Below are 26,063 nucleotides of genomic sequence, written 5' to 3'. Positions count from 1 at the left end.
CTATATATATAAAGGTCCTATTGTAAGATTTTGGACAAAATTGAATGAATGAAACAATGAAGCTTGCTTTTGCAAACCATTGTCCTGAGAAAGGCTGAGAGAATTGAGGGTGAGAGACCCATGGCTGAGATAGCCCTCCATCCCCATTCCCCTCTATCCGTCCATCTTCTCTTCTATCTTCTATATTTTTTTATTTATGTTATTTGCTGATTTGTTCCTTTAATCTGAAATTTATTGATTGATTGTGATCAAGATCCTGCCTGTGGTTAGATCATTCGAGATTTAGCCTTACATTAATAAGCAGTGGATGAGCTCATGTAATCCTTAAATTTAATTATCTCAACTATTCATAAGAAAGATTGCACCAGATGTTCTATTACAGTATTACACCTTTAGGCAAGAGTATCTCATTTCCATCATATTACATATTTTAGCCTCCTTTAAGAAAGCCTAAAAATTGGAGAGCTCTTACATAGAAAGATGATAGATGTCAAAAGGCCTTTAGTTTAGCAGCACTAGAATAAGGCACTCCATTCAACTAGAAGAATGTTTCCAGATAAATTTTTATAGAATCACAGTGCATTACAGGTGTTCATCAGAAGCCAGTCTGCTGCAGCATTTTCCTTCACTTCGACTGAATCACCATCTAACAGAACTAATTAAGTTTCAAATCAAATTCAGTCATGTTAACAATGAAATTGTCTTCTGAGATGGACAGTATTTTGTAAAGCCTATCTTGTATGTTGACCTTTCCATTTTGCTTTTAGTATGGCATAAACAACCTGGCTAACTCATGACCATGCTTCCACATGGTATTTACCAGTTTTTTCCAGTGCCCTTAGCCACCTGACAGCAGCTTCCTTAGAGACCCCACTCTCTTTCATTACAATTTCCTCCAGGCATGACTGAACATCTACAGGCATTTTGGTTGAAGAACCAGCAACATATATGGAAGCACTAGCACTCAACAAGCTCCAAACCTTTTGGCTTTCTTCCTGCATCTTATGCTGCACATAAACCTTCTGCAGCTGGTCCCTCGAGAAGGCAACAAAAAAACCTCCACCCTTATCTTCTGAAAGAACCCCACCTCTTTGTGCATGAGACAACCAAAGATCTCTGTACAAGAAATCAATTTCCTCATTTCTGCACCCAAAGAAGAACAAAACTGGACCAGTTGACCCAGTTGCACATTGTATTGCTCTTTCCTCAACAAATCCACAAAAAGGTGCACAACCTGTTCCTGGTCCAATGAGGAGGAGGGGGAGTGATGGTGGTGGGGGAGGAAGGGAACCCTTTAGGAACCACACCGGAAGATGTACTCCTGTCCATGACCGAAAAGCCAATTAGATCACACACAAGATGCCTACGCAACTCTAATTGTATTCATGACACTCAAAAAGAACTATCAGTAAGTAACCATACTATCTTGAGGATTCAGTCCAGCGGACTCCAGCCAACCACGTTGAGCAAAGACCTGTTCGCTTCCTCTTAAAAGGTGTATTCCATGATACAACATTCACGGTCAGATGCACTTGATTGGGATGCGTTGATGGGGAAGAAGAAATGGAGAAAGCTCTAGTTTTTAATGGAGGCACCAGCTGCACCAGCTGCTCAAATGGCATTTGTGCAGATGGGAAGTCCTCTAATACCTGTACAACCGAAGATCAGTTCTTGAAATAAGAGCGGATGGTACAAGTGAAAAAGAAATTAAAAACTGACATATCTATTTTGGAAACCCATCCCCTCTACTAAAGTATTAGCATTAAAATCTGTCCTTTTTTGTTTGTTTCTTAAAACAACTACAAAACACACCATAACTCATGTGCTGAAATAACATATGGCATATGCACAGTGCTAAGCTCAACACAGGAAGATAACAGTTTATAAATATCCATAATGAACACACACACCTCCAGAATAGTTCTGCGCTTCTTCTGGTTGTATTGGTATAGATCATCTCTACCTTCAGGTGAAGCAAAATATTGAAGCCTCTCCTTTTCATGTTCAGCAGTTGCAAAAAAACTCAGAACCTGAACAGATGATCATGTCAGTATATATGTTCCTTCACCATAAGCAATCATAAATATTGTACAAGGGACAGTAATTGATAAATTCAAATATGACACAGGGACAAAGAAAAGAAACTGAAAGCATATAATAAATTGGCCTGATATTTTTACAAAAAAAAATTGTCAAATGATACATTTTAAGTCGAAAAGATTCAAATCAACAAGGATACCTAAACATGCAAATATGTTTTTTCTTTCTCTATAGGATATATGCTCCCCCTTCACCCTTCCCCCCCTCATGCAGACAAGGTCCTTTGGCTCCCTTTCCCCCAATGGCCCTTTTAGTACTAGCTCAGCCTGGAACTTTGTTCGAGACTCTGCTCCCATCGTCCCCTGGCACAAACTAATCTGGTTCAAAGGCCATATCCCTCGCCACAGCTTCACAGCATGGAGAACCCTTAGACTTTGCCTCCCAACCCAAGCCCCTTCCTGCTCCACCGCAACATCCCTGTCTCCCCAGCTTGAGCCCTTTGTTGGAATGGCCTTGAGGATACAGCCCACCTTTTCTTTGCTTGCCCGTTTACATCCATCATCTAGAAAAAAGCCCTATCCTCGATATGGTCCCGCTGTAGGAGACCTCTGGCCTTTGAGCGAGAATGGCTTTGGCTGGACATGACTTTTTCCAGGACCTCTATCTGCGACACTATTGGGAAGCTGGTCTTTGGTCCTACTATCTATCATATATGGATGGAGCGGAACCTTAGGAGATGGACTTCCAACTCTTGATCTTTTGATCTGATTTGAAAAGCCATCTCCTTTGATGTCTCTTCTAAGCTCAGTTTTACTCGCCATCGTCGCCTTTTGGATACTCCAAGGAACAGGCATATTGTTGTCTCCAGGGGTCTTGATTTGTCTGTTTTACAGCCCACCACCTCTGCGTAGGTTGGATTGCTTGTTCTTGTTCCCCCCCCCCCTTTTTTCCCTCCTTCATTGTAAATCCCTCCCCCCTTTTTCTCCCTGCCCCCTCCTGGGGTTTGGTAATATATTTATTCACCAAAAAAAGATCAGATGTCAATAAATTAGAATATCAGACAGAAAGTTCTGTCAATCAGCATTTAAGTGTGTGTTTTATTGCAATAATTATCACAAGTTTAGATTCATGTCGACTTTCTTTTTGAACTTTTACAAATACAAATTTGGTCCCCCCCCTAGGCCTCTACTCTATTATTCTGAAAAGTAAATGGATGGTGTGTTTAGGAAAACTACGGCAAGGTCATGTACCCCATGATATGCTGGACCAAACTCGGATTCAGTGTCTAGATAGCTATGCAATTTAAGCTGTCATCCATGCATTAGCAGATCAATCTTCCATGAGAAGAGAAAATGGAGGGATTTAGGCTCTGATTGTTGGGACGTAAAATGAATGGAAGTAGAAAAAAGAAAGTAATATATTTTCAACTTCCCAACTATTCTACAGTCTTTGGGCATAAATAAAGGGCCCGCTGTAACATTTTACTGTCCCTTGTTCTTAATTCCAATGAAACACAAAACACTATAATTTTAAATCTTACGTCTTCTTTTTTAACTTCAGCCACTTTATGTCCAAAAAAAAAGGGTGGTTGCTGATGAGTCTTTTTTTTTATGTTTAATTTGGATGTATAATAATCAACTCTGACCATTGAGATAGAACTGTTTTCAGGATAACTTGATGGTTGGGTCTCTCCACTTTCACTACTTGAGCTATTCACCTGCAGTCAGCCCTTTCAGAGACGAAGGACAAATAGTATCAAAATGCTCAATCTCGCAATATGTTGGAGCATTTACCATTGGATGAGGAGAGAACAGAGGACTGTCGAGAAGTTCCAGATGAAGTATGGTATGTGGACACCCAGTCTAAGAAAAATCTAGAAGATTCAGAACTAAGAGACAATGTAACTGTAATGTTGGCATTGAACAAGGTGATTTTCCAGGCTTAGGTAGAGTCCAGTGACAGAAGCATCTGGACCTCAATCAACAGGGTTGAATCAGGGTCAAGGTAGAGGCAGAAGAATATGTACTTTTACAGTTAAATCTTATTTTTAGGCTATAGCCAATGGTAATGCAGAAATTTCTTTCCCCCATAACTTCATTTGAAATCCGTATATCGCTTCCACAATCTCCTCCATTTTGGCATGCTTATGAGGCCAAATACAACTAAAACCCTGGGATCGCCATAAAAAACTGTGGCCTCTAGATATTAAGATCATTTATGGTAAGAAGAACCTTTGTTCTTCCTCTCGACCACAAGTGTAATGGTAGAACCAGGATCGGAAATCGATTGCAGCCCGAGAAATCAGACTAAAAAAAACCTGAAATTCCAGAGCAAGAATCGCCTAGGCCTATGGAACTGGCCCAGCAGCAATTTATTCCAACAATCAAGTGGTGGTCAAGTTACAAGCTTCTGAAACTAAAGCCAGCGATAGTTGCATGTTTTGGTTGCTCTCTGAACGAAATTTCTCTACAGAGAGGACAATAGGGACCACAGTTATAGGTTATAGATCGTCCATCTGCTGAATCAAGCCCCACAGTTTGAGGCTGAAAGTAGGCAACCCGAAAGAGATCAGTACCTGTCTTGCGTGACTGCAGTACTGTTAGAACAAAACGAAAGAAGAGAAGGGAAAGTATACATTGTAGGGTAGTAACAAGGGAGAAGAAATAATGAATGGAGAGGGGGAAAGATAGGTCATACCTGAGGGAGAAAGGAAGAAAAGGGTGCAAGAAATATCAGTCACTTCACACCCTAATCAATGAAGGTAAGCCGAACCCAAAACTTATTCACTATTCCATTCTAAAAATTGAGTTTGTTGGTTACAAGTATACAACAACAACAACAGACTCAGCCTTATCCCAACTTAATGGGGTCGGCTATATGGATCCAAACAAAACAAGGTAGGAAAAACTGAGGTCTAAACAAAAAAGGGGAATGAAGATATGGGAAAAGAGGGATGGGAAATGAGATGAGAAATGAAAAATGAAGAACTACAAATGAATAATGGAAAATAAAAAGATAAACGAAAGAGGAAAATAAGAAGAAAGAGGCCAGCCTAGCAAGTCAGGAGAATCTCAGCCAAATGGGGTCTGCTACATGAATTCTTGCCCTCCAATAAACTCTATTCGAGGTCATACTTGAAACAAGACCTAGACTATGCATGTCTTTCCTCACAACTTCTCCTATGGTCATTTTAGGCCTGCTTCAAGCTATTTTAGCTCATTCAATCAGAATCATATCACTCCTCCTTACCGGGACATCCCTAGGCCTCCGTTGAACATGACCATATGATGTAAATAAGTCACCTAAAGGGTTTATTTTATTGAAAATAAACTTTGGATTGGGTCAAATATGTAATGGGACTTTGATTCCATAGGTTTACCTTGTAATTTGCCAATTTAATGAGCCTAAAATACGGGTAGAAAGTAGGAAAACGGGATTTGCTTTATTAGTTTAGTAAGAATCCTATTTTGAATCTGTTTTCTTCATTATTATACTTTCCTATTCAATTTAGGTTACTTTATTAGTTAAGGATAGGGTTACGCCTTTCCTTTTTAGAGTCTAAGTCTATTTTTGAGTCTTCTATATAAGTTTGTAAGGGAGGCCAGCATTGAACACGAATTTGATTAATGAAATATTGGCTTTAGCCTTTGTGAAAATCCTGAGATAGGATGGGTGAGATGCCCAGGCTGAGATAGCCTTCCCCAATCCCAGCCCATAGATCTCCATTCAAGCTCCAGTTCTGCCCTAGTCGATCTCTTGAAGATACATACTCAGCTGCTGGAATCCTTTGCAACGGTCAAGAATACATTCAGACAACAAGTAAGTGCATCATCCCCAACCCAAACCCCCCTTCTTCCTAAACTAAACCCTAGCATCCCCTCCATCTTTGAGCATCATTACCATAACCCAAATTCTGCCCAGACCAAACCAACCATTAGAAACAGCCCAAAATTGGACCGAACCTCCCTCTCACCCTTAGGGAAACTCGATCCAATCCCCTGCCCTAAACTACCCTAGATTCCCCCATTATTTTCTTTTCAAAAACCCAGAAAACCTAAACCTAATCTGCTGTCCATTCAAATTTACGTACGTAACTCCATCAAAACATCTCAGGACCTTCACTAGAAGACTCCTCTACATCAACTTACCCTAACCCTACCATCAAACCCTAACTCTAATTTTACACTTTCACCTATTTTAGCCTAACCAAACTACCTGTTAAGACCAGATACTGGTTACTTGGCTTCTAGTTGGTCCCTTACCAATCTAGAACTACATTACCATACCATCTCAAACAACTCTCTCGGAGCTTGTCATTAATCGGGACAACTCCCAAGTCAGCTCTACTACGATCATTCCTTACTTCATCTTTCCTAGTAAAGTATATAGAGAGTAAAAATAAAATAAACACTAACTCCTATTCCAACTCTAAAACTAAAATAGAATTCAAAACTAACTAGCCTATCTCCTACGACTCTATCAACATAAACGATATAATAAAATGAAATAACCCAAAGTGGTAAATAACTACTACCAGCCCATTTTAGACCAAAAACACGAGTTGGACCGGTTCTGGCTGGGCTTGGGTTTCCAAACCCGGTAATGCTGGTCCAACCATTCGAGTGTCACGGCATCAGTTTTGCTAAAAGATGTACTCCATGTAGATGAGATGAATAGTGTCCTGCATCTTCTGCTTCATTGCCCATGTACCTAGGTTGACTGCTTCCCATTACTTACAGTGTCTCAGACTCCTATGGGTTCCCGTTACTGGACCTGAAGATGCTCATGGGTACACAAGAATATTCGGTTCCAGCAGAAGAGGTGGCCTGTTAAGAATCTTGTTAATTGGAGGGAAATAACGCAGGGATTGTAGAAGACAAACAACCTACAGTTGAAGGGGTGATTGAGAGGGTATTGAGTATACTTGTTAAATGGATGCCCCTCTTGATTATGTTCATAGGTTTAAGGTTCACTTATTGTAAGGAAACTGCTCTAAAATCACCTATAGTGGTACTTTCGCTTATCAGTTAGTTGCTGGCTGATCACCTGCCTTAGTGATGTCTCCGTTGGAATTGCTTTCCATCATGTCATGTAAATCCCAAACGATACCTATTAAATAGGACAGGAATTAGAACGTACCTCTGTGCTCTAGGAGATCCATACTTTTGGAAGTCTGAATATAATAATGGACAAATATTGTATACACTCACATATCCTTGCACATACATTTTTGTTTGGGTACATCAATTACAGTGTCACTTCTCAGAGAAAATTAAATAAAGAAGGTCAACTATGACTATTGGGTATCAAATTTCCGTTTGCTTTGCTCCATTCATCACTCAATTAACGTTTAGACATCATAGAACACTCAATAATCAGTAAGCTCAATAAATAAGTGGAAAAAACACAGGAATTAAAATGATGGTGACAGATGTTAGAAATTCCCATTATCCTAAAAAAATTAAATGTGTTGAACATACAATGATCTTGCCTCAAAGAAATAACGTCTAGGAGAAGCTGATGAAATATCCATGGCCAATTCCACAAAACTTTTTAATTTGACGGGGGCCTTTGAGGTTTTTTTAGAAGAATCAGGAGAGAAAATCTCAGTTCCTCCGGGATGAACCTGGAAGTAAGCATAACGTTATCCTTAAATGAAGAACAAAATGAAAAATGCAAGTACTCCTGCAACCAGAGGAAGTGAGGAACTTGAAACTCCATTCCTTGATGATAACAGATTCAAGTCCCAAAACACAATTGGATCCATGAAATGATTGATACCTTTCATAAATATAATATATAAAAGCACCCATAGTTAAATTTTACATAAGAGGAAAAGACAAGGCATTGAACATCTAGTGTACAACTGAGTGTCAGGAAAATTGAAATTGATTAATGAATAATGGATATGATGCAGATTAATCATAGAAATGGACTAAACATTGGGTTGTATTACATATGTGCTGAGCCTTCGGTCCAATGGGTTTTAATTGTATTTGGCCACTTTAATGGGCCTAAAATATGGGTAGTAGATAGGAATACAGAATTTATTAAATAAAGTTGTCGGGTCTTCTAGATTTGTTTTTTTTAATTCTAAAGCCTATATTGGATTACAAATATGTTATTCCAGTCTGAGTTGGCCATCTTTTTCTCATTCGTTGTTAAGTCTTCAGGTCAATTTAGAGCTTTTCTATTGGTTAGATGATGTAATGGGTCAGATTTGAGCTTTTCTATTGGTTGGATGATGTAAGAGCTATAATCAGTCAATTACAGGCTTTTGGAAAAGCCATAAATATATGTAAGGCCATCAGGCCCTCACAACAATTGAATAATAAAGCTTTTCATTTCTGAAATCTATTTTTGTGGATTCAGACCTACCTCTGTGGATTTAGTGGTGTTTACCTGATGAATTCTGGGTGTAATTGGTGGACTACAAGTGAAGAGACTAAGGAGGATTCCTTCATAGAAGAAAGGATTCTCTTTGTAGGATTTGGTAGATTCCTAACCTGAGGTTTAGTTAGATTCTTAACCTGGTATCTTCTTTCTTCTATCTCTTTCTCCATCTAATCAGGTCAGAATTTCTCATCTTCTAAATCCTGTTGCTAGAGTGTTTTAGCAAGCACGCTAGTAGCAGCTGTTGCTGCAATTTCTCAAGAGCTCTGAGTGATCTGCCCTCTTGCTTCAATGCAAAAATAAAGTGTTTCAGTTTCGGACTTGACCTTGTCTTAGGTTATACCAGTTGATTTGTTTACTGATTGTTCCTGCTATATCCTGATTTCAATTACAACTGAATGAGAGAATCGATGTCGTCCGTCCCTAGTCCTAGGATGATGGATTCAAACTATCTGTTTGCAAGCTCTACCCTTCTAATTGAATTCTGGTTTTCCCAGTTAGAATAAAAGTCTGTTATTTCAACTCTGTGATTGTTCACCGATTCTGATCTTAGCTTACTGCTATAGTGTTAAGTTCAATTCTTAAAACTGAATTCTGTTTAGTTTCCTAAAATCCCCTAATTGATTTCTGTCCTGCTGATTTATTTTCTAGCTTCCTAGTTAAACTTGATATTTGAGCAGGGGATCATAAGCCCTTCCTACCCAGAAAATTTGTGTCCCAACTGATCTGCAGATGACAGATAATAGGTCTTCTCAAAAAAGACTTCCTAGGTGGGATCTATGAAACTGGAGCCCCAACAAAAAATTACCAGGCATTAAAAAAAATATACCTCTATACGTAGCAGGTATCGGAAAAATTAATAAATTAAAGGAAAAGATGTAGAAACTTTAGGTGTAGCATCCCAAGAAAACAAAGTACAATAGCTCATGCTTCTGAAGTCAATGTTTGATGCTTTGGCCTATATTTGCCAAAGAAGAAGTACAAGCAAAATTTAACAGAAATGACAATTTCAACTGGATATTTTTGGTTCTCACTGTGACAAAGATTCCAAGAGAGAACTTGAGATTATCAGTCAGTACTCAGTATCTAAACACATTATGTAGAGAGGAACAAAACAACTGCTACAGTAGATGACTGATTAGAAAATCTCAAATAAAAATTTGAACCCGGCTTGCTGTAATGCAAAACAATGCGCAGGAATGGAAAATAATTAAGATAAAGAAAACTACATACCGTGATCAACGAATCTGGGTTTAAATTACAACGCCTTATGAAAGCGTCTATTGCAGCAGGATTTTGACCAGGGAGAACCTCAAGAGCATCACCCACTTGATATTTGATACCCTGGGGGAAGAAATCACAACGCTTGATATGAAAATTAGAATTGATGTTGAATTGAGTCAGTGAACTTTCTCAAAAATAAAATCAAACTATTCAGAGCCAGAATGGAAACTATAATTTATACTTACAGAAGAAAGAGCTTCAAATTCAAAATGGCGAACATCTTTCCCACATCCTTCTCTGGTTAATTGTTGGTTTTTAATCTAACATAGATTAGTTTCAACAGAAGGGAAAAGATATTAAATTCTAAAGCAAAACAAATGTGCAAAGCCTGAGTATCAAGAATGAGACTAGAACTAACGTCCATAGCTGGTTAAGTACACATTGGAATTACATATATGTACAAACAGAAGAATCAAACAACACTTTAACAGATATATATATATATATATATATATATATATATATATATATATGCAAAAAGAAATGAAAATCATTATTGCTAAGACTGACTAGCAAGAATGAGACTTTATTTCCAGCATATCAAGAATGTGCAAAGTCTGAAACACAAGTACCAAAGGGCTATTGTGGGAATGATCTAAGAGGATAACAGGAAAAGAAAGCCAGACAAATAACAATGATCAACCAATTATTCAATTATCATTAAGAGAAATGCTAAGACAGTAATTGTACCCAATGGTACTCATGAGATGCTTTTTGAATTCAGGATCCAAGATTGAACCAGCTTGTGTACACTAAGGTCCAGTTAGCATTACTCTTTTCATTTCATCATTGCATGAAAAAAGGTGAGTGCTTGAGACATGAGATGGTCATTTAATCATGAGAACCGATTACATTGCATATTAATTGGCGGTGCAAAATGTCAAAGGAAAGAATTCCTACAAATTAGAAGATAAGAATGCTACCAACAGACACATTAATGTAGAGCGTATAACATCTACCATTTGTAAGAAGCAGTGAGGCCTATTCTTATCATGACAAAGTCTTGCTGGGGACATAGAGCGAGCTCTCTCAATCTGCATCTCGATGCAGTCCAAGTCTGAGACAAAGGCAGATAACATCTTCCTGTCAATTGGTGAACCAGTATTTACATATTTTTCCAGTTCATTACACACTAAATTAGCTACATCAGTCTGTCAATAGGCTGAAGCCAATCTGAACCAATGGGAAGTTCCATTCAGTTCTATGTAGAATCGTGTAACAAATTTCTTTTATTTTCACCTTTACAGCCATGATAAGTAGAGGTGATGCAATTTGATTAGTATTTCACACAATTGCCTAACCATTGTTATCATCTATGAACACCATTCTGAAAGAACTGAAAGAAGAGTGTTCTAAATATTTTTTTCTTGAATAGAATCAGTAGATGTTATTCTCTGAAGGGGATTTCATTAATTTCTAGTCACAAGAATTGAAATTTCACCAAGTAAATTGCTCAGAACTAGACAACTTACCTGAGGTTGTTGAGAACAGTGATTGCATCTCATCAATATCATGATACATGATTTTAACTTTGGGACAATCCAAGACTTTCATATCAGAATCTGTAAGCACTGGACCTTTTGGAAAGAATGTAGGATTCATTTGATACAACCTAAGCCACAAAGATGATAACCAAGGATCCAGAGAACCTTCATACCTGCAAATGGAAGACAATGCTTATGGCACTCTTAACATCACTCAAAATTGAAATCAATAATTTTCTAGAAAGTGCCAATACCAATCACCCCAATAAACAAATGTAGACAACCTTGAAGTTAAAGCAAAATGTAAAAAATGCTACAAGCTATATCAGATGAAGGCCATCAAACTCAACCTGAAAAAACATTCTTTTGCTCACATAAGAGCAAAGCAATAACTAATAAGTAGGAACTATAAAATCAGATTGTGATTGGCAATATAAGCATACTGACAGGAAGGATTCACAACAAATATCAATTCAGTACGCAAAATTAGCTACTATTACTGCAACTTAAGAGATGGCTTAGATAACCAAGAAACCAATTTCATACTGCAAACCATAAGAAAACTGAAAAGCCCACACTTGGGTTCATCAAATGTCCTATGAAATAATGTAAATGTTGTTAAACAAGATATTAAATCATACCCTGAAGGGTGCTGATCATCACCCAGGCCTCTTTCAACTATTGCCTTTGCCCCAAGATCTGAAAGTCTTTTGTCAAGCTTCTTTGCAGCAAACTGCAACAATGAAAACATTAATCAATTATATTAGTATTTACTATTTAGTAAAACTGGATACTAGATACAACTCAACTCAAACCCTTATCCCAAATAAATGGGTCGGCAGCATGGATCCTCTTTAGCAAAATTAGATACTAGATTAAACATGTATTTTCTCTGTATCACCATCCCATTCAGTACCCAGATCCATTAGTAGAAGACAACACTAACTGTTCAAATGGAGGAGAGGAAAGCTGTTGTTTTATGGAATGTACTTGATAGGATAGCTGTTGTTTTGTTGAATTTACTTCCATGTGCAGGTTGTTTAGGTTTTGTGAAAGAGACGAATAAAATGATGTGCAATGATAAATCCGGAGTTTTCCCCAGGATTTGTAAGTTTTGCAAATATTCCCAGGTATATAAATTGATTGGTAATTGGCTAGTAAAGAATTCAACGGATTAGAAAAGAGTACTTTTTTCTTCCAGCTGAGATTCCTTGTTATATGGTCAATGTCGTTTTTTCTTGCGATAGCTGAGTTTTACATGTAGAGCTGATAGTTTTATTTAGGTGATATGAATACCATCTAATCTGCAATTATGTCTTTCATGATGAATGAAAGTCTAATTTTACTGTTAAAAAAAACAATAGCAATTGGATTTAATGAGAAATTATGTTTAATTATTGAGATTCTGATCAAATCAAGGTGCATTCTTAGATGAATCTTTAAGAGTTGGCATACAACAGTTCACCCACATGTACTTTTCTTAGCATGTGATCAAATGAACCATGTTATACAAACTATCACCAAATTTTAAAGCCACATTCATGGTACAACCGTAACAATAACAACAAACAAAGCAACAACAGAACAGCAGTTAGAATTTACAATCAGATTGACGCATAACAAGAAAGGTGGAAAATACAAGAGGATCCAGAAGAACATCGAACTTTGGGAATTGGGATGGTCAACGAATGTGTTGTAATATGGGTACAAGGGTATATTTGTCGAGTAGGGTTTAGCTTGTGTCGCCCTAAGGGTATAATTGTAACTTGTACTTCATATTATACATTATAAATAAAGAGGGCTTGTGTCGCAGTATCAGAGTTAGGAGAATCGATTTTGGGATTCGAGCCTCCTTACCCATGAAACCCTAGAATTTCCTTACCCATGAAACCCTAGAATCACTATCGCTCTCCCTCTCTTGTGTCTCTCTTTCTCTCACACCTCTAGACTTTACCGCCACCACACACCGCCGACACCTCTCTCTCTCTCTCTCTCTCTCTCGGTTTCGCCATCACACACCGCCACCCTCCACTTCCGCCTCACTCTCTCATTTTTTACCGCCAAACACCACCGCCACTTCCGCCTTGCCCCTTCTTGCGATTTTCCCTCGGTGGTGATTTCTCCTCCACCAAGGGATCTTTCTAACTCCATGATTTAAACCTCCCATCCTATTTTTTTGAGATTTTCATGTGGTAATTTTTGGTCATTGTTACCCATATCTCCTTGTGATCAGCAGCCATGTCGGATCTATCAACTACATCTACTGGACAAGGAGGAGTAGTCCTACAGCGTGAACGTGACTTCCCTTCGTTCCCTATGAACTCCGTCAAACTTGATGGGAGTTATTACTTGATATGGTCTAGATCTTGCTCACTTGCCGTGGGTTCGCGTGGTCTCTCTGACCATCTTACCAGGGCCTCAGTGAAGCTTACTACTGCTAGTCCTGCACAGATTAAATGGGAGACTGACGAATGCTTGGTCATGTCATATCTTCTCAACTTGATAGATCCTGCTATTGCCCAGGGATATCTCCTTCTTGATACTGCTGCAACAATCTGGAAGGTTGCAAAGGAAACAGATTCCCAGGCTGGCAATGATGCACAATGCTATGAACTCCAAAGGAAGATCCACAACATGCAACAGAAGGATCTCTCTTTGTACCAATATTATTCTGCTATACGAGGTCTATGGCAGACTTTGGATTTCTATGGGTGATTTACTGCAACTTGTGATACAGACACTATTGCCTTTTGTAAGTAGGAAGATAAACTTTGGGAATAAGATTTCTGGCTGGATTGAATATGGAGTTCGATTAGATCAAGGTGCATGTTCTCAATCGAGATCCGTTTCCCACTCTCGAGCAACCTATGTTATTGTTGCTTTTGAGGAGAGTCGCCGTACTGCTACGGTTCATTCTGTGCCCATGGAACGATCTGCTCTTTACATTGGTACTAGTACTCCTTCCTGTGGGAACTCCTCTCACGGAAATCCTGCTCGTGGGACTGATAGTCCTAATTCTGAGAAAGCTCCTGTGAAGTGTGAGTACTGTGGGAAGGAGCGTCACACCAAATACTAGGGGTGAACTGGTTAGCACAGTCGGGTTCAGCCGGGCCTCACGGTGCTTAAAGCCTGCACCATGACCGCCCGTTTAAATATTCGGGTGGGGCTTTGGGCTATAATCGGGTAATATAATCAGGCCTTAAACGTTGTTGAACCAGGCTATGGGTCTGTTTAAATATAAACAGTGCAGCCCATTAAAACTGAATATTTCAATTTTACAAAGAGGTGTACCATCTTGCCACCTCTTTTCTGACTTTTCCCATTAAAATTGAATATTCCAACTGTTTGAACATGGCCGATTCATTAGAAATAGGTTGAAATAGTGCAGCTCGTGTTGGCCCATGTCCCATGATGGTATCTGAATTAAACATCATCTTGTAAAATATCTACTTCTCCTATAATGGTATCTGAGATCCTGTCAAAATAACTTCCCCAAGGCCAACCATAGCACACTTAAGAAGTCTAATCCATTCTTGAAGCAGCAGACGATGAAGAGCATATTTAATTAGTAAACATCAACCAAAATTACACTAAGAACCTAATCAAACCCATACTAGAACTTCATTTAGAGTGATACAATGGGGATATACTCTTGGTAAATCAGTCATCTTAATATCTCAATGAACCACTACTTGGCAAACATAAACCACTACTTAAGTGGTTTAAGCCACAAGGACGCATGCTAATAATAGTTGTAATGGCGATGAGGCGACCCAAGGCGATGGCCAGGCGCCTAGGCGTGCACAAGGTTACATGTAAAATATGAGATTAAGAAGGTAGTTACATTTAAGATATGAGATTTTAATATTTTACGGTGAAATTGTAAGGGGGCTAGATGTAAAATAAGGGATTTTATTTTATTTTATTTTATTCTTTTCTAACATTTTTATTTGTTTGTGTACAGAATTCTTATACAATGCACTACATGGAATCACCTTTTCAAAACAAACCTAAAGAGAATAAAAAAAGGGTAACGATTGAAAAGAGGGCTTAGCTCCTACGACCTTCTTCTTGGGCGGGAGTTGAGTCATTGCCTTGGGTCCTCTTCATCTTAGAGTTCTTTCTTTTGTTTTTAATTTTTTTAAATACATATGATGATACAATGTATGACAGTGTATCTAAATAGTGTACATCATTGATGCAGAACCAAGGGTGTGTTCAAGGAAGAAGAAGAACAACAACAAGGCTTCTGCCCAGCAGCAGCCCACGGTTCTATTTGGGTTGTTTTGCTTTTAATTTTTTAGTCATGTAATATACCAATGAACCGATTGGTTCAATTGGTCTAGTTTAAGTCATGGTCAAGTCTTTTGACCAAGTTAGTAGTCTTATTTTGTATTTTCATTTTAGGGAGTTAGTTTCTATTTTCATTGTAGGGACTAGTGTTATACCCACACCCAGGATTATAATTAATTATTATTTCTTCTCCGTGACGTATAGTTACCGCTGCCATGTATGCTGGTGAGCTGTTCTCACTGGTGGTCAAACCCAACTACAAAATCATTGACCACTGTACGGGTTTGCCTGTAGAGGAAAGATTCCTCAACCAGCAGTGGGGGAAATTCGTCGATGGCAACTTTATCAACTATCCTCCTAGTACCAGCCCGGGAAGCGAAGAATTTCGGAGAGAGTACCCCAGAGCGTCGCCTCACTTGAATACTTCGTTCAGTGATGAACTTGGCATCGCTGTGGGGAAACTATTCAAGGTCTTAGGGGACACACCATGGCAGTTGTAGAATAAGTTGTAGCCCCTTGTCTTGTTTATTTATCCTTCCATTCGATGTCCTCGAAGTGCGGGTCAAGTTTTGAACCGCCTGGCCTATTTTAGCCGTTTGTGGAATATTTTATTATAGGTCCCACTTACCTCGGAAAACGTATGAGGGACTTGTGTTCCATTGTCATGTGGACCCCATCCTTTAATAGACTCCTTTTCCTATTAGGACCAATGGGTTGACCCATTTAATTTAAGTGACCCATTTTATTTAAGTGACCCAAAATGGGTTTTGATCTATTTGTTGCCCAACCAAATGGACCCTAAGTCCCACTAACCATAAATAGAACCAATGGGCATTCATTATTCATAACTCCTCCCATCTACCCTAAAACGTGGAAGAGAGCAACAAGGAAGGAGAGAAGGAGGAAGAATAGTGGAAAGGCTTGGCTGGAAGCTTGAAACCCCACCTCTTGGAGCCCTAAACGTGGAGCTCCTCTATCTTGGTTAGGTAAGCCATTAAACTCTCTTCCCTTCTTCTATTTTTGGGTTTTGAGGTTTAGGAAATGGGAAAACCTTGATCTAGGGTTCTACTTGGAACCCAAGGATCGATTGGAGCCTTTAGCCTATGCTAATGTGGAGTTGTTACACTCCATTGCTAGCCCTAAGACTCATGATCTCATTCTACTTGAAAGACCTAGGGTTTCTACCCTATTATGCCTTAGAATAGGTTCTTCTTGGACTCTCCTCTTAAATCCTTTGGGTTGTATGGACCTAATGAGGTATTAGAACCCTAATGGACTTAGGGGGAAGCTCCCTTGGTGTTCCTTTGCCTTCACACTCCTTGGAAATGGAACCCTTGGTGAAGAACCCCTTGAATCTCGGACCTGGAGGTATGAGGTTTTACCTGTGGTTTTAAGACCTACGAGAAACCACCCTTGAAACCACATTCCTGTGTAAGCCCCTGGTTAGAGAGGTTTTATCTGCGGTTTCAGGAATTGGGCATAAGACCACCCATAAAACCTCCCTGCCTCTGAAACCTTATACTTAAGTGATTTAAGGGATACCCTTTGGGGATCCTCTCCATTACTTGTTAAACTTATTCTCGCTCTTTGCCTAGGTATAAAACTCCCATCTTGTGACGTGTTACTCGATCGCGGCGACAAACTTGTAACAACGGGGCATAACATTTATTGTGAGTAGGTTTGGTTGTTGTTTAGGCTTGCTATTATTAATTGTACATATACCATGCTATTAGTATACTTTATTAAGCATGATTGTGCATCTTGCATACTTTTAATACTTGATTGATATAATGATGTTGAGATTGCTTTCCATTCTTTTATTGGGTTACGGTGTCGGTGAGTGTCGGTGCCGGAACCCCGGATATATATATATGAAATACCTTTATTGAATGTCATATTGAACTGTATGTGTCGTGCCGTGCCGTGCTGGTACCCGGGTGCTAGATGGAATGGGACATTGATGCACCCGGAATACCTCTCGGGACGATAGGACTTGCATGTAGTATATCTGCAGCTAGGACTTTTGTACCCTTATGCTACGACCCTTACCAACAGGGGTTTAGGTGTTGGATAACCAGAACTCCGGATTCTGTGGAGGTGAGAGAGAGCCAGTCATGGTAGTAATGGTTATCGGGGTTTGCTACTGGGTGGTCTTGGAGGCTTCGACCGGCGTAGGCCCCCTGATGACAATTGAGGTTTCATTGTGGCGATAAGTTAAGTGACCCATAGTATCTCCCGGGTTGTCACAGTAGCATATACCTTTGACTTATTCTGTGTGATAGGTGGAAAATTTATTAACATGTGCATGCATCATTGGACTATGTGAACTGTGTGTTTGTGCATCCCCATCCCCTCACTGGCTCAATGGAGCTAACCCCCTCATGGGGCACACTTTTTAGATTATGATGCAGATGGTGGTTATCTCGCGGGACTCGAAGTCCAGCCCTCGGGATACGATGATATTGGTACGGAGGAGCCAGAAGCTATGTTAGAGGAACATGGCAACGGGTGACCTTGTGGCGATTGCGTCTACGGGCCGTGAGGATATTTGGGACTTGGTCTCTTTTGATTATTTTGGGGCTTAAAGTCCATGTATAAACATGTACTATTATACCCTTTTGTTAGTTATTAGATGGTCAGGGGAAATGTGTTGACTACAGTATTTTATCATTTAGCTTTTGAACATCTTGTAACTATATGATTTTATACGCTTCCGCAAAACTACTGATCTTTTGGAATGTAATATTCTCTTTCCGCATTCTGATATTATATTGCTTTAATATTGGTTATGACTGTGCGTTGGGACACTGTGTCAGTGATCCTGGCAGCTTAATGGGATGACCCGCGTCGTCCTAGTCACCCCTTATATTATATTATATTCCTTGTCTGGAATAGGGGCATGACAATTAGTTTCTATTATAACTCAAGCAAGGGTCAAAATTAAAAGTTTCTAATTTTGTCCCCTTGCCATTCTCTCTTTATTGAAGTCAATAAAAACAACCCAAGAGGCCATACTAGCCACGATTTTGATTCAGAACTACTATTGTTATGCATGTTTACTTCTGTTGAAGTTTTCCTTGGTGTTTGATCCATGGAGAAAGGAAATGGTGTACGATCCAGTTGACTCCTTGCGGTGGGAAGCCCAAGAGGTTGGTTTCAGTTGCTGTTCTTCATCCCCTTCAAGTTCAAGCTACCCTGCTGTTGCCCAACCTACTGTTCTAAGGTTACTTTCTATTTTTTAGCCTAACCTTCTAATTTCTTTCCCCCAACCCCCTATCCAATCTAGCCATTACTTTTCTTCAATCTTTTGAGAACACCTTCCCCCCTCCAAGACCCCCTAATTTAGGACTAGAATGAAGATTCAACCAGTCCCAAACAGGATCTGAAATCAGGGAAAATTGGTTCAGTTCAATGGGTTAAAGCTAGGATGGTCTAATAGGGTATGGCCTAGTTCAAGGGTGAGGTTAGCATGGAGGAATAGATTTGGGACAGTAGGGAAGACAAGGGGTTAGGAAAACAAATCTGCAGAAGTTTTTTTTTTCTCTGCCGATTTGAGTAGCAGACTAGGAAATAGGGATTTAATGGGTTTTGGGGAGATATCCTGAGGAGGTCAATCAACAGATCAGACGGGGCTGAAAGGGGGATCGAGTGGAGCTCTAGGATGGGGGAAAATGTGCTCAAAAGATGGAGGAAAGGTGATGGTTGGATTGAGCAAGGGAAGGGGGTGTAATGGAATTAGTAAGTTAGGCTGAAAATAGAAAACAACCTGAGAATAAAAGTCTGAGCAGCAGCAGAACAGCTTGGTTGAAGAGATGAGGCTTCTAATGGCTTGAGAACTTGAAACAGAAAGAGAACAAGGACTGAAGAGTGACCTCCTGGGCTTCCTACTGCAAGGAGTCAGCTTGGATCAAACACTGGCTCCTCACCAAGGATCGAACACCATGGAAATTGCTTCATTGAAGCAACATACAACTATGCAAGCAGCAGTATTTTGGAGAATAGAAATCATGGCCTGTTAGGCCTCTTGGGTTGTATTTATTGACTGTCATAAAGAGAGAAAAGACAAGGGAACAAAATTAGAAAGTCCTAAATTAGAAACTTCTAATTTTGATCCTTGACTTGGATTACAAAATTACGAAACACAATCAGCTTCTAACTTATGTGACTACTAATTTTAATCACCTACTAATTATGAAAATAGAAACTAACTACTAACATGAAATTAGAAAGTAAATATCCTAGACTACTAACTTAGCCCACTCGGTTGACCATAACTTAAACTAGACCAATTGAACCAGCCAATTCATTGGTTTATTACATGACTAAAAAATTAAAACATAACAACCCAATAGACCAGCACTGTTCACGTGAATAGTACCACATGAACAGTGTTACACCAGCAATAGTTGAGACTCAAAATTGTGGCTGGCTGCCAAGGTAGGCAGCAGCCTTCTTCTTTTTCTTCCTTGAGTAGACCCTTGGTTCTGCATCAATTCTCCCCGGCTTGAAAACATTCGTCTTTGACGAATGGATGAAGACCATATAACATCTGTACAAGTCTGGATCAAGCTTCTTGAAGTCATCGGCATGTATCCAAGTGCTATCGGGTCGTGGGCGACCCGTCCATTTGACGAGAAATGCATGGTAACCGGTACCACGACGAGTGGTTTTATACATGTCATCCAAAACCTCTTCAATGATGTCTTCCATAGGTGGCTTAAGTTGGAGCAGGCGTAGTAATTGTTCAGTGTCACCATCATCAGTATGGTGCCCCACATAAAGGTGTAAATCAGCCACGTTGAAGACATTGCTTATACTAATATCATCAGGCAGCTCAAGTACATAAGCATTTGAGCCAACACGCTTCAACACCTTGTATGGACCCATCTTCCTTGGGTGGAGTTTGGTGTTGACTCCTGGCTGGAACCTCTCCGGATTGACACGGACCATCACCATTACTCCTGGCTGAAATTCCACGCAGCGGCGATGACGATCAGCTGTAGCCATGTAAACATCGTTGCTGAGAGCTATTCGTCGCCGAACATCAGCATGCACCTCTGTAATATGGCACAGAAATTCATTAGCTTCAATGTTGATTCGTGCTTGTGGTGGCAGTGGCACAAGGTCTATAGGCCGCCGAGGTTGAACTCCAAGCAATATCTCAAAAGGAGTGCGACCAGTAGTCCGATTCACGAAGCTGTTATAAGCAAACTCAGCTATATCAAGTATGGATGGCCATGAACATCAGCATGCACCTCTGTAATATGGCACAGAAATTCATCAGCTTCAATGTTGATTCGTGCTTATGGTGGCAGTGGCACAAGGTCTATAGGCCACCGAGGTTGAACTCCAAGCAGTATCTCAAAAGGAGTGTGACTGGTAGTCCGATTCACGGAGCTGTTATAAGCAAACTCAGCTATATCAAGTATGGATGGCCATGTCTTCTCATAATCACGAACCAGACACCTTAATAAGTTACCCAAACTCCTATTAACCACCTCAGTTTGCCCGTCAGTTTGGGGATGAAAAGATGTGGAGAATTGGAGCTTTGTGTTTGTTCTTAGCCACAAAGTTTTCCAGAAGTAACTCATAAATTTAACATCACGGTCAGACACAATGTTGTTGGGCAGGCCATGAATTCGCACCACTTCCTTGAAGAACAGCTTGGCAATTTACTCTGATACCACTTAATGTAGGACTAGAATGAAGATTCAACCAGTCCCAAACAAGATCTGAAATCAGGGAAAATTGGTTTAATTCAATGGGTTAAAGCTGGGATGGTCTAATAGGGTATGGTCTAGTTCAAGAGTGAGGTTAGTGTGGAGGAATAGGTCTGGGACAATAGGGAAGACAAGGGGTTAAGAAAACAAATCTGCAGAAGGTTTTTTTTCTCTGCCGATTTGAGTAGCAGACTAGGAAATAGGGATTTAATGGGTTTTGGGGAGATATCTTGTGGAGGCCAATCAACAGATTAGAAGGGGCTGAAAGGGGGATCGAGTGGAGCTCTAGGATGGGGGAAAATCCAAAAATGTGCTCAAAAGATGGAGGAAAGGTGATGGTTGGATTGAGCAAGGGAAGGGTGTTATGGAATTAGAAGGTTAGGCTGAAAATAGAAAGTAACCTGAGAATGAAAGTCGAGAATGAAAGTCTGAGCAGCAGCAGAACAACTCGGTTGAAGAGATGAGGCTTCTAATGGCTTGAGAACTTGAAACAGAAAGAGAAAATGGACTAAAGAATAACTTCCTGGGCTTCCCACAACAAGGAATCAGCTTTGGATCAAACACCAGCTCCATCACCAAGGATCAAACACCATGGAAATAGCTTCATTGAAGCAACATGCAAGCAGCAGTATTTTGGAGAATAGAAATCGTGGCTTGTTAGGCCTCTTGGGTTGTATTTATTGACTGTCATAAAGAGAGAAAAGGCAAGAAAACAAAATTAGAAAGTCCTAAATTAGAAACTTCTAATTTTGATCCTTGACTTAGATTACAAAATTACGAAATACAATCAGCTTCTAACTGATTTTAATCCCCTACTAATTATGAAAATAAAAACTAACTACTAACATGAAATTAGAAAGTAAAAATCCTAGACTACTAACTTAGCCCACATGGCTGACCATAACTTAAACTAGACCAATTGAACCAGCCTTTACATGACTTCAAAATTAAAACATAACAACCCAATAGAACAGCACTGTTCATGTGAACAGTGTTACACCAGCAGTAGTTGAGACTCAAAATTGTGGCTGGCTGCCAAGGTAGGCAGCAGCCTTCTTCTTTTTCTTCCTTGAGTACACCCTTGGTTCTGCATCACACCCACTCGATCCAAGTTTCAACCTCACCAGCTCAGCAGATTGGCTGCTATTGGATTTCTCTCCAATTCTGCCCAAACTCAGTTTTCCTGGCCTTTTAGTGAAATCGGCAGAGGGGAAACCTGCTGTTTAACTCGATTTTGTTTAACCCTTTTAGTCTCCTACTGTTTACCCTAACCCTAGACCAACCCCTTAACCCATCCGAGCAGTCCAACCCTATTTCCATTAACCTAAGTCACCCCCCCCCCCCGATTTCAGTTCCTGTTTTGGGACTGGTTGAACCTTTAATCCTGTCCTACACTAATCATCCTACCAAAATGCTAGAAAAGGCATCAAAATTTTTTTTAATTAAAAAAATCAAGGCTTTTGCACGCCCAGGTGTTGGAAAACCGCCTTGTCCCCGACGCCTTGACAACCATTCATGTTATTAAATATAAATTCACTTATCCATAACATAAGAAAGTTAATAGCATGTCCCGAACATAATTTTCATATATCATTCAAAAGCATCTGGGAAAAGAGGACATCAGGCAAAATTATATGAATGATCCCAGCTAATCTTGAAAAAAAGCATTCAGGGACAGGTGGATAGAAAAGGAGTTGGATATTTTACTACAGCTTGGAAACCAATATGTTGAAGAAGCAGACACAGTTAATAGGAAAGCAACACCATCACTTTCAATACCTAATTGAAAATTTGTGACTACAGACTTCTCTGTCCCAATTAATCCCCATAAACACTGTTATTCTCATCATGCTTGGAACCAAAACAGAATACAACCGGGAAAAAAATAAAAAAATTTGATTGTCATATGCAAATGTTTAGATGGATGAGGAATAACTACATAGATTTAAAAAGGAAAAATGAATGCACGCATGGAACAAAGGGTGATATACTGAAAGAAGTTAACTAAGATGGTTTGGTAATGCACAACAAAGACCAATGACTGGTTCAGGCTGTAGCAAGAAAGAATGTAAACATGTTTTGTCCAGTCAACATGAATGCCGAAAGATATCTCTCAGTTACAGTGAAATTGCTTACCAGCATTTGTATAACCGACCAAAGTAATTGGGATAAGGCTGCGCTGAGTTAAGTTAAAGAATACTTAAACAACTCAAAGAAACAAAACTGAGTTGCATCACAATTTCTTATGTGAATATGGTTGCAAATGTTTATGTTTTACAGAGTATTTAGTTTGAGACTGGATTTAGGATATAGAGATCACAAGAAGGAAAGGTTACCACTATTGATAACTAATAAGGGGGGAGGGGAAGATGATAATAGATAGAAAAGAAACCACCTGGGGAACAGAACTCTGTCAAAGCAAGAGTAATGCCACTCCATTGAAAAAGTGGCATCTTGCCACATGAATGAGGACAGTAAACATAGGGCATGATACAGTTAAAGCACCACATGTTCAACTCCCAGGTAACTGTAAGACAGTTGATTATCAAAAATCAATGCAGTGCATACAATAGCTTCATGCTTGGCAAGGATGCATGTTGTAACGGAGCACAGAAATGGTAAGAAGTACAAAAAAAATTTAATTACATAGTTCTTAATTCATTTTACTAGTATAAAAGATCTCCTACTCAGATTTCTGTCACTAGTAAGAATGTGAAATATTGGTAATATCATAGTTTTCATGACTACCACAGAAAACATGGATGAAAGTAAAGGGATTAAAGAAAACAAACAGAAATCAATGAGTATTACTGAAGAGGGCTAATCATCAAAACCAAGTAAAAAACAAAGGGATTATTCTGCAACCTATAAATTTCAATACCACAACTAGACCCAAACAAATAAGTAAATAAAATAACAGTAATTTCAAATATAACAAAGAGAAGTTTATAATTGTTACATTGTATTTCTGATAACCAGAATCTCCTAATCCAAACACAGCATATTGAACTCCTTCCAGCCAATGCTGGCTGAGATTTCTCTGCAGAAGATACCTCCAGAACACCTAACCATAAAATAGAAGTTAAACACTGAATCAACGTTGTTATGAAAGGTAGTTCAATTCTCTCAAAATACATTGACTAATTAAAATCAACCTTCATGGAATCTGGGTTATCCCCTTGTCCTGTTGTTGAAACAATAAAAATCACAATGTCTTCATCAGGCAAGCAATTCTGTGGGCAATAAATAAGAGATGTGTAGATCAGCAATTTGTTTAAGTAATCATATTATAAAAATTCACACAATGAGAATAAAAAAACTAGCTATGATAGATACAGTTTATTGTAGAAACTAGAAATCCAAAACCAATCACTTGTAATCAATAGCTCAATAGAACTAATGAGCATTTAGAATACAAGCAGTAAAAGAATGATATCCACCAAGAAAATTTGATGCATAATAAGAAGATTTTGAAAAAAGTTGAGCATAATAAGAGGATTTTGAGAAATGCTGAGAGACGAGCAGTGACAGAATGATATCCCTCAATTATTCTATTTCATCAACAACAACCATTGCCACAAAGAGAACTATTTTAAAACAAAACAACAGCCAGACATGGTGCTTATGAAAAGATTTTCAAAGCTTCAAATCCAAGTAATCCTTGTTTTGACCAGTGCAGCCAAAATGGAGAACAAAGGGTTGCCCCTGCATGATCATTATCCGACATAAGTCGAGAACATTAACTTATTTGAGTTTTAGAGTGCCAGGCTATAAAATATTTGTACTTGAAATCTTCATGGAAAGCAGTCTCAGAGCGGTTTCAAATGAGGTTCATGAATTACCAGAAGTTGATGCAACACCAGCATAAAACAAGATCATGTAAAGAAGGAGCTAGAGGATAAAGGGATAAACAATCCAGATAGGTCCTAAATAGCTTAAACAATTGGACTCCAAAAATCACCAATGACTACGAACTAGCCAGCATTTGGGTGTGGATACGTCAACAGCTTCAGTCATCGAGACTCTTCAAAACTATAACCTTATACCTCGAACTGTAAAGTTCAATTGATTGAAAACAATACAAGGGCAGAGACATCGACCCTTTCCTCACATTATAAAGTGGTTCTTGGAAAGCTTTCTAATCTGTAATCGATGATTAATCGGAAATAAACGAGAAACAATAAGAGAAAGACTTACAGCATCGAATTCATCCATGGAAAGGACAAGGGCAGGACAGGCCATCCGTTCTGCTTCGCGACCGACACGTTCTGCCGCATCTAAAGCATTTCCGGTCTGCGAAGCGTAAAGTATCAACAACCAGGTCTTGTCTTCCATAGCTGAGGTCGATTCTCGCAATCACCAAGAACTGCAACTGCAACGACTGTGATAAGAAGCGCTTTGAACTGCAATCTTGGGGAAGTTAGGAGCCGCAGTGTTTGCTGTACACCACCCACCCTGAAGGATCAAGGCGTGTTTCCACCACCCCAACCCGAGAAGAATCATGACGTTTACCTGAACATTCTTTTGAACAAATTATTTGAACCTCCCTGACCTTTCTGACAATTCAGGGAACCAAACTTTGGTTTCACTTAACCCCCAGTCCATTAACGGTGTTAGTTAAATATCTGTTGTGGTTAAAATACCCTTACTTATAAATGACCATGATTTATCTTTCTTTCGATCCACACCCGACCAAACGAGTAGAGGAGAGGGGAGAGGGGTTGAAAAACAAGCGGCGACTGAAACTTCTCACAATCCATCGCTGGCCAAGAAGTAATCACTCCAGTGACCTTGTTCTTCACCTCCCGCGACTGCAAATTCACTTCTCTTTTCAGCCGTTTCACTGTAT

General features: G+C 39.3%; 1 pseudogene; it reads right to left on the bottom strand.

Annotated features, from left to right (window-relative positions):
* Positions 1–313: 313 nt before the first annotated feature.
* Positions 314–25,647, bottom strand: LOC122666256 (annotated as a pseudogene).
* Between the last annotated feature and the right edge of the window lie 416 nt (positions 25,648–26,063).

Source organism: Telopea speciosissima, chromosome 6, assembly GCF_018873765.1.
Source record: "Telopea speciosissima isolate NSW1024214 ecotype Mountain lineage chromosome 6, Tspe_v1, whole genome shotgun sequence".
Classification (NCBI taxonomy): domain Eukaryota; kingdom Viridiplantae; phylum Streptophyta; class Magnoliopsida; order Proteales; family Proteaceae; genus Telopea; species Telopea speciosissima.
The sequence above is the reverse complement of the archived record's forward strand: the minus strand, read 5'-3'. Positions and strand labels throughout refer to the sequence as shown.